The sequence below is a fragment of the Mirounga leonina genome, unplaced genomic scaffold (assembly GCF_011800145.1).
Source record: "Mirounga leonina isolate KUSES-001 unplaced genomic scaffold, KU_Mleo_1.0 Mir_54, whole genome shotgun sequence".
In the NCBI taxonomy this organism is placed as follows: domain Eukaryota; kingdom Metazoa; phylum Chordata; class Mammalia; order Carnivora; family Phocidae; genus Mirounga; species Mirounga leonina.
In genome coordinates, this window is record NW_023270812.1 from 46,103 (window position 1) to 55,333 (window position 9,231).

General features: G+C 42.0%; 1 pseudogene; it reads right to left on the minus strand.

Annotated features, from left to right (window-relative positions):
- Positions 1-4,189: 4,189 nt before the first annotated feature.
- Positions 4,190-4,800, minus strand: LOC118001799 (annotated as a pseudogene).
- Positions 4,801-9,231: the final 4,431 nt, after the last annotated feature.

The window sequence follows — 9,231 nt, forward strand, 5'->3', positions numbered from 1 at the left end:
CTAGAGGTGGATGTATTCAGGCGGGGGCTGGCAGGCTCTGAGGGGCTGACTCATCCATGACTCACATGACAGTCTGTGTGGCCCCTTGGCCCTGGTGCCAGCCTCTGGACGTAGAGAGGCGGTGTCTCGGTTCTCCCATGAGAACTTGAAAGTTGAAATATCTGACTCTGATTCTGGCTTGGTTCAAGTGTAGGCTTTGTTAGGGACTCGGTGAGAAGATCTAGGACGCTCACACACTTTGGCTTTGGCAGCCTGTGTGATTTAGGAGACAGTCTTGTACTGCTGGTTTTATGCACTGGGAAACCCCACGACAGAGCAGTGGGTTGGGAAGAAAAAAAGCCTGATCAAACATCAGTTGCAACAGCACTGATCTTTCCTCTACTCACTTGGAATGCCACCTTTATCCTCTTCTAAACCTCCATGTAACTTGTATCTCTGTCTGGACTTTGAATATTTCTGTTCAGTAGCAAACTATTAAAATTAGTGTCACTTTACAGAATATTTTGCTACCTGATGGGGCAAATACTCCCCAGTTATTTTTTTTCTCAGAATACTTCCTCTTGGCAAAGTTATTCTTCTAGATGAGCTTTAGAATCAGCCTGTCCCATTGTTCTAAAAACCTATTTGGGATTGCACTGAACATGTAGCAATTTAAGAATTGACCTGTTGGGCGCCTGGGTGGCTCAGTTGGTTAAGCGACTGCTTTCGGCTCAGGTCATGATCCTGGAGTCCCGGGATCGAGTCCCGCATCGGGCTCCCTGCTTGGCAGGGAGTCTGCTTCTCCCTCTGACCCTCCCCTCTCTCATGTGCTCTCTCTCTCTCTCATTCTCTCTGTCTCAAATAAATAAATAAAATCTTAAAAAAAAAAAAAAAAAGAATTGACCTGTTGATTTGAATCTCCCTACCAAGGAACATAGAATATCGGAGAATTTTTTAGATCTTTTTATGCCTTTTAGTAAAAGTTTTATAGTTTTTGAATATAAAGATTATACATTGTCATTTTCTTCCTAGTTTTTAAGTAATTTTGCAGGTGATAAAAAAGGATTTTTTCCCCTCAGTTTTTAAGTGATTATCACTAATAGGTAGAAGCTTACTCATTTTGTATATTCGTTATATGGTGCCCTTACTGAACTTGCTTAATAATTCCAACGGATTTGATTTTCTAAGTTGATATCCTATCCATTAAAGGAGGAACAATATTCATTCCTCATTTCTTGATTGCTGCATTAGGGTTCCTGAAATGAATTGGTAAGCTTTTCAGCTTTTTCTGTATTCAGGAACTGTGTGGAACAAGGATTTGCTGTCCTTTGAAAGTCTCATAGTTTATCACCCATAGAAGCAAGTGGGCTTGAAATGATTTCCATATTACTTTATGATAACTTTCTAAAATTAGTGCGCTTGAGATGGAGGAAGCCTGATAGGCTGGTGGCTGGAGGGATGAATGATCAAACATGGGAGGTAAGGCAGGGAAGATGGCTGGAAGATGATCCAGGGATAAGAGGAGAGTGACATTCCCCCCACCCGCTCACTGCCCCTGGTGCAAGAACTTTCTGGAATATCATCATTTCATGTAAGAGGGAAAACACTTTATGCCTCAACTATTTCCCGGCCAAGTTGTGATGGATCTTAGAGCCTTTTCCCCAGAAAACAAGGGAAGTGGCTTAGGGTGTTAAAGTTAAAATTGAACTTGCTCCTTTTGGTAAACTTGATTTTGAAAGTCTTGTGATGGCTGCTTACATTTTGTTACTGTGACCTGGAGAGCTGGAAGTTGGCAAGCAGTGCTAAGGATGTGACCATGGCTAGCTGTAAGAAGGAACTAGTTGACCATCTCTGCATTTATTCTGCTTCCAAATCACAAGTCTCCTGGTCACGTTCACCCCACTGCTGAGGGGCCGTCTGCTCAGGCGTTGGCTACCACTGTGCGGAATGTCTGCCCATCCCTCATGTGATTGTGGAAGGACCGTGTGTGCTAATTTACCTCACTTATGTGGAGTAAATCTTGGAAGAAGGCTATTTTTCTATAAGTGTGGACATTAGATTTTTGGATTGTGTTGTTTACTATAAATACTTTTGGTAAGTGCCCTGCCCTGAGCTTATGGCTCCACAAGGGAGATTCTATTCCAGATAATGAGATTAAATCTTTCATTTTAGAGAGTTCCTGTGTTTGGATTGAGGTCTCTCCTGCCTCTTGTTAGAAGACCTGGGGAATAGTAGGTAAGAAAGTTTCTCGCATGGTAATGATGTCTAATAGCCATAAAGTTTAAAATTTGAGAATGCATTCATGGTTTTGGTAGAATGAGTTCCCATGAGGGTCTTTGTCCTTCCTGAGTATTGTGATGCCCCCAGCTTTGGTTTCCTTTTTCAACAATCCGCTGGTTTGGGGTCTTTTCTGGTTCCATACAAATTTTAGGATTAAAATGCCACACAATTGGTATTCACAGGATGCCTTCTAGTGTATTCAACCCTTTAATGGTGTACCCCAAATCCCAATGTGGAAATGTACTTTCATAAATACCTCTCTCTGCTATAATTAAATTAGCTGATTAAAGGTGTGACTTAATTGTCCTGTCAATTGTTGTTGTTGTTTTTTAAAAAGATTTATTTATTTTGAGAGAGAGTGCACGCACGTGTACAGAGTGGGGCTGGGTGGGGAGGGGCAGAGGGAGAGGGGGAGAGAGAATCTCAAGCAGTCTCCCCCTGAGCGCAGAGGAGCTAAAGTGGGGCTTGACCCCATGACCCTGAGAACATGACCTGAGCTGAAATCAAAAGTGGGATGGTCAATCCACTGAGCCACCCAGCTGCCCCGTCATTTGGTTTTTTAAAAGGCTAAATACATTTGTGCACCTGTATGTGTTATATTAGAATTAGTCAAGACAAATCCAGGTGAGCCCTTGTAAATGATTCAGTCACTGTTGCTGATATTTTTTTCATTTTTTTAAAGTGAGCTCTATGCCCAGTGTGTTGCTTGAATTTACAACCCAAGATCAAGAGTCACACGTTCTAACAACTAAGCCAGCCAGGTGCGCATGTTGCTGATATTTTAAATACTTTTTTTCTGTTTTATAGTTTGTCTCCAGTTTTTGTTTTTTTTTATTAGTTGTCTCATTACAGAGTTTTTTGTTTTTGAAAATGAAGAGGTGGTTCATCTGGATATTATTGTGACTTTCTTTTAAAACTGAACCAACTGCAGAGCCTGTATTTAAATAAAAGGAACTAAATATATCAGATTTCTGTGTCAGATACTTAGAGATTAACATATAACATTACTAATTTCAATGATCTTATTCATTTTTCTCACTTTGGGGTGGAACTGAGAGTAAAGAAAACTTCTGGGAATTAGTATCCTGTTGTATCTTTAATTTGAGGAATCTATGAAAAGTTAACTTAAATTCATATTTGGAAGGTGTGTAGAGTGAAACCAGGGGCAACTAATTGAGGTAGAAAATTCACTGCTCCTGTAAATACTAGGTAAAAGAAGAGCCTCTCAAAATATAAAATACACTTAATAGCATATAGAAGATCTGTAGGGGGGGACATGAGTAATTCAGTGAGAGAGCTTGCACTAATGAGAGAAGGGCAATGTTTAGGTTGAACAGTATAAGCCATTTTGGCAAAATGTTTTCCTCGTTGTTTCTGTGTTTTCCCTTTGTTACGTACATGTCTTAAGCTGGTGCGAGCCTGTTGTTCTGTGAACAGGAATTACAGTTTGGAAGGACGCCATGGTGACCCCTTCCCCACCACCCACTCACCGTGTGTACATGGAATAGACCACTCAGTGGGTTTACATTTGAAAAATACAGATGCTGATAGTAATCTATGTCCTGTGTGGTATTAATCCTTAAATCCCTGTCCACACACAAGAAAATTAAATAGAGAATTGAGGCATCTGCCAAAGTAATTCAGAGAGAATTCTCTGAGGGCAATTAGGATTTGTTTTCTTTGTGTCTGCACTCTGTACCTCTTGAGGGCAGGAGACCTTTTTTGGGGGGAGTACAGTATACTTTATTAATGGTACATGACAAGGTAGGGCTCCCCAAGCCCTTCCCCTCATTCAGGGGTCTGGGATGGAACCTGTGTGGAGGTCAGGAGATTCTCAGTGTGTTGGGGGATGAATTGGGGCAAGGACTCCCCAGCAGCTGAGGGCCTCTCTCTTCCTCTTGCCCTCACTGGGGCTGGTGCCAGGGGCATTTTACTCCTTGGAGGCCATGTGGACCATAAGGTCCACCACCTGGTTGCTGTAGCCAAGTTCATTGTCATACCAGAAAATGAGCTTGACAAAGTGGTCATTGAGGGCAATGCCAGCCCCAGCATCAGAGGTGGAAGAGTGGGTGTCACTGTTAAACTCACAGGAGACAACCTGGTCCCCAGCGTAGCCCAGGATGCCCTTAAAGGAGCCCTCCAGTGCCTGCTTCACCACCTTCTTGATGTCATCCTATTTGGCAGCTTTTTCCCAGGGGCGGGTCAGATCCGTGACTGACGTGTTGGGGGTGAGGACACTGAAGGCATGCCAATCAGCTTCCTGTTCAGCTTAGGGATGACCTTGTCTACAGCCTTGGTGGTGCCAGGAGAAGCAAGGATGATGTTCTAGACATCCCCTCGGCCATCACACCACAGCTTCCCAGAGGGGCCATTCACAGTCTTCTGGGTGGCAGTGATGGCGTAGACGCTTGTGGTCATGAGTCCCTACAGAATGCTGAAGTTGTCATAGATGACCATAGCCAGAGGGGCCAAGTAGGAGCCCTTGCTGACAATCTTGAGGGAGTTGTCATACTTCTCACGGTTCACGCCCATCATAAACATGGGGCATTAGCAGAGGGAGCAGAGATGATGACGCTCTTGGCCTCACCCTTCAGGTGAGCCCCAGCTGTCTCCCTGGTGGTGAAGCCCTCAGTGGACTCCACAACATAGCACCAGGGTCACTCCATTTGAAGTTGGCAGGATCTCACTACTGGAAGATGGAGACATGGGCTTTCCATTAATGACAAGTTTCCTGTTCTCAGCCTTGACTGTGCTGTTGAATTTGCTGTGGGTGGAATCATACTGGAACTATGTAAATTCAGGTCAATGAAGGGGTCATTGATGGCAATAATATCCACTTTGCCAGAGTTAAAAGCAGCCCAATACAGTTGAATCCATTTATTCCAACCTTCACCATCACATCTTGGGGATGTGGTTGGCACTGTACCAGAAGATGCAGCTGTCTGTCGAATGGGAAGGAGCAGTGAACCAGGAGACTATTTTTTTTTTAAACATTTGTGTCGAATATAGACTAAAATAATTTTGGTCTAATATTTTCCGTCTTTACACAGAAAATAACTGTGTGTTATGTTATTGTAGTTTGAGGTTCCAGGACCATAGCTCATTTGCATTTCCCCTCTGTATTGGCCATGATGGTGCCTTGCATGTGTGACTGCTATCTTGTGCATTAAACACATCTGGTCAAACCGGTTTTGATTTTCCTTGTTCCCAGGTCTTAGGGTTCCCTTCCTGGTTATTGGGAATAGGGTAATACAGCTGTGTCCCATTTTGAGTGCATGTCTGTTCATTGCCACAGTGATGGCCTCAGGACCTCTGCAGCCCTGCCTAAGCCCTGTTGGAAGGCAGCCCAGAGAGACCAAGTTTTGTGTTGTTACCACTGGGCCACTTCTGTGGTCTTTCAGGAGCCATGGTTAAGTTTTATCCTTTTTTTTTTTTTTTAATTTTTTTTTCTTTTAAATTTAGTAGGCTCCACACCCAGCATGGAACCCAACATGGGGCTTGAACTCATGACCCTAAGATCGAGACCTGAGCAGGCATCAAGAGTCAGATGCTTAACCAACTGAGCCACCTGGGTGCCCCTAAGTTTTATACTCTTAATTCCTGGAGGGCAGCTGGCTTCCCTTCCAGGGCATCAATGAAAAAGATAATGTTGCTCAAAAGCATAAGGCTATATTTTATCTGTAGTCTGTAATATGAGTGGCTTAAAAATATCTGTTTTATTTTATGATATCCCCTCATCTTGTAATTGGTATAGCTCTTTGGTTCTGAAATCCAGAGTAGAAACGAAGCAAGTGTTTCAGGTTTAAAGATAACAAAGAAGTTTAAGAATAGAAAGACTTAGCTTCTTTAAAAAAGAACTATGCCCGATATGAGTTATACTTAGAAAAAGAAATTTTGCCCAAGAGATTGTTCTCATGTACATCTTTTTTTTTTATTTTTTTAAAAGATTTTATCCATTTATTTGACAGAGACACAGTGAGAGAGGGAACACAGGCAGGGGCAGTGGGAGAGGAAGAAGCAGTGGGAGAAGGAGAAGCCAAGCACGTAGCCCAATGTGGGGCTCGATCCCAGGACCCTGGAATTATGACCTGAGCCGAAGGCAGACGCTTAATGACTGAGCCACCCAGGCGCCCTTCATGTACATCTTTCTTAGAGCAGCTCTATTTCCTTGAACACTCTTGTCTCTCTTTTCTTCCTTGAAACATCTGCTGCCGTCAGCTCTGGCCTAGCACCTTTCTCTTGGCTTTCTTCCTTCTTTGTCGTTCCTTTCCTGTTGCCCTTTGGATTCTCCATCTTCTTCCCACTGTCATAAGATGATGTTCTCCTTGGCAGACCATCCCTGGTCCTTTTTATCCTTTTAGGATAATCATATTTTTGCCTCTGCTTTCAGCTACCATTTATATATCTCCATTTCTGCCCAGTTAATACACTTCTAGTTGGGACCTCTCTTGTGGGTCCAGTGTGGTTAGCTTCCATTTGGATATCTTCATTTATCTTCATTTGGATGTTTGCTGTATTCCTGCAACTGAGTGAATAAAAAAAAAAATGAAAGAAGCCTTTTTACGGTTGCTTCTTCATGGAGCTTCTGCCTCAGAGCATATGACAGTCTGTGAGTCCAGTGTTTGAATCCTGGCTAGGTTATCTAACCAATTTTTACTACCTTACCACATTGGCTGGTACCTACAAGACAATGTTGGCTTGTTCCTGGTCTTTTTTTTTTTTTTTTTTTTAAAGATTTTATTTATCTATTTGACACAGAGAGAGACAGCTAGAGAGGGAACACAAGCAGGGGGAGTGGGAGAGGGAGAAGCAGGCTTCCCCCTGAGCAGGGAGCCTGATGTGGGGCTAGATTCCAGGACCCTGAGATGATGACCTGAGCCCAAGGCAGATGCCCAATGACTGAGCCACCCAGGTGCCCCGGCTTGTTCCTGGTCTTAGGTAGAAATTATTCAGTCTTCACCAGTAAGTGTAATGTTAGTTGTAAATGTTTTTGTAGATGCTCTTTATTATGAAGATTTTAAGAATAAAGTTTAAAAACATTTTCATTAGCTAATTATAAATATTTTTAATGTTTAGAGGATCCCTACCGAAAATAACAAAAATGAAAGTCCACCTTAAATAAACTCTTAAAAGTTTTGTTTTATTTATTTTAAAATTTATTTTTGGAGCGAGAGTGAGAGAGTGCAGAAGCAGGGAGAAGGGCAGAGGGAGAGGGAGAGAATCTCAAGCAGACTCCACCCTGAGCAGGGAGCGCCATGACCCTGGGATCGTGATCTGAGCCAAAATCAAGACTCAGATGCTTAACCCACTGAGCCACCCAGGTACCCCGTGTTTTATTTTTAAAAGTAATCTCTACACCCGACATGGGGCTCAAGCTCACAACCCTGAGATCAAGAGTCAGATGCTCTACTGACTGAGCCAGCCAGGCATCCCAACCTTAAGTAAATTTAGGGAAATACAAAATTTGTATTATCAATGAAACTGTCAGGGTCAAAGAAGCTTTCACAACTGAAGAGAAAAAGATAGTCGAGATATGGTTTGGTGGAAATGAGCTGATTATTTTGTTTAATGATGGTTGGTGATAATTTTTCATTTGCTGGATGGATGTGGAAGTGGTAAATTTAATTTTGCTTTTTATTTTGGGGCATTAAATCTATTTTCCTGTGTTTAAATCAGGAGACTCAAAATAATTTTGGAGTTTTGCAAAAACCACGTTATTCGTGTGTGTGTGTGTGTGTGTGTGTGTGTGTGTGTGAGTGAGAGAGAGAGAGATGATCATCCTCCCTGGAACTGTAAAGTCTAAGCAATTTGGAATTGAATTTAGTTCCTTTTTTCCATAAATAAGAAAATTAAACCCGATTTAGTCCCCAAGGAGGCCTCTGGAAAAGCCAGGAAGTTCTTGTTCTCATCAGAATCATATGTTAAAACATTATGAATCTTGTTAATACAAATGACCATCAGTGGACCGTGATTAATTCTGGGACAGGGTCATACACATAGTCCTTGCTTGACTGATGTAAAAGACTCTTGGAAGGCTATGATGGTACCAGGATTTTTTTTTTTTTTTTTTTAGTATGAAAATTTCTTTTTCTCTAATTTTTTTTTATTTTTAAGATTTTATTTATTATTCAGAGAGTGAGTGTGCGAGCGGTGGGAGGGGCAGAGGGAGAGAGAGAATCTCAAGCAGACTCCGTGCTGAGCCTGGAGCCCAATGTAGGGCTCAATCTCACGACCCTGAGATCATTACCTGAGCCGAAACCAAGAGTCGGTCATTCAACTGACTAAGCCATTCAGGTGTCCTGAAAATTTCCTTTTTTTTTTTTTTTTTTAAAGTTTTATTTATTTAAGCAATCTCTACACCCAACATGGGGCTCAAACTCCTGACCCTGAGATCAAGAGTAGCACGCTCTTCCAACTGAGCCAGCCAGGTGCCCCAGTATGAAAATTTCTATAGAATTTTTACTTTTCCTAGGACTTGAAGCTTATATTCGATGCTTCATTAACAATAGTTGATGCACTTTTTGGTACATCTATCTGGGCAGGTTGAAGAAAGAAAGAATAACTGTGTACCCATGTACATTATTTAGGTCTTTCAGGTGGAAAGTTAAAGGAGATGATTGATTAGAATTTTAAAGATGCCCTAACACATAGTAGGCACTCAGCAAACATTTGTTGACCACTGTTGAATGAAAAAGAGAGGGGGGGGGGAAATGTGTTGAAATGTTATTTATTCCTTTTTCTTCTTTTTTCCATGGTAAGTGAGTTGATCCTCAAGGTCCCTGTTAGCTCTAAAATTCTTATAGTTCAGAAATCTAAAATTATTAGTTGTTAAGTTCGGGGCTTCATTCTGAGAGACTTGCCTTCTTCCTTCTCTGTAACTCTTTCTCTTTTCACCTAATTGTTACTTCAGAGTTTTTCTGTCCTGTTGTTCAAGAACTTTCTTCCAAGCTGCCTCACTGTCCAGGGTAGTGT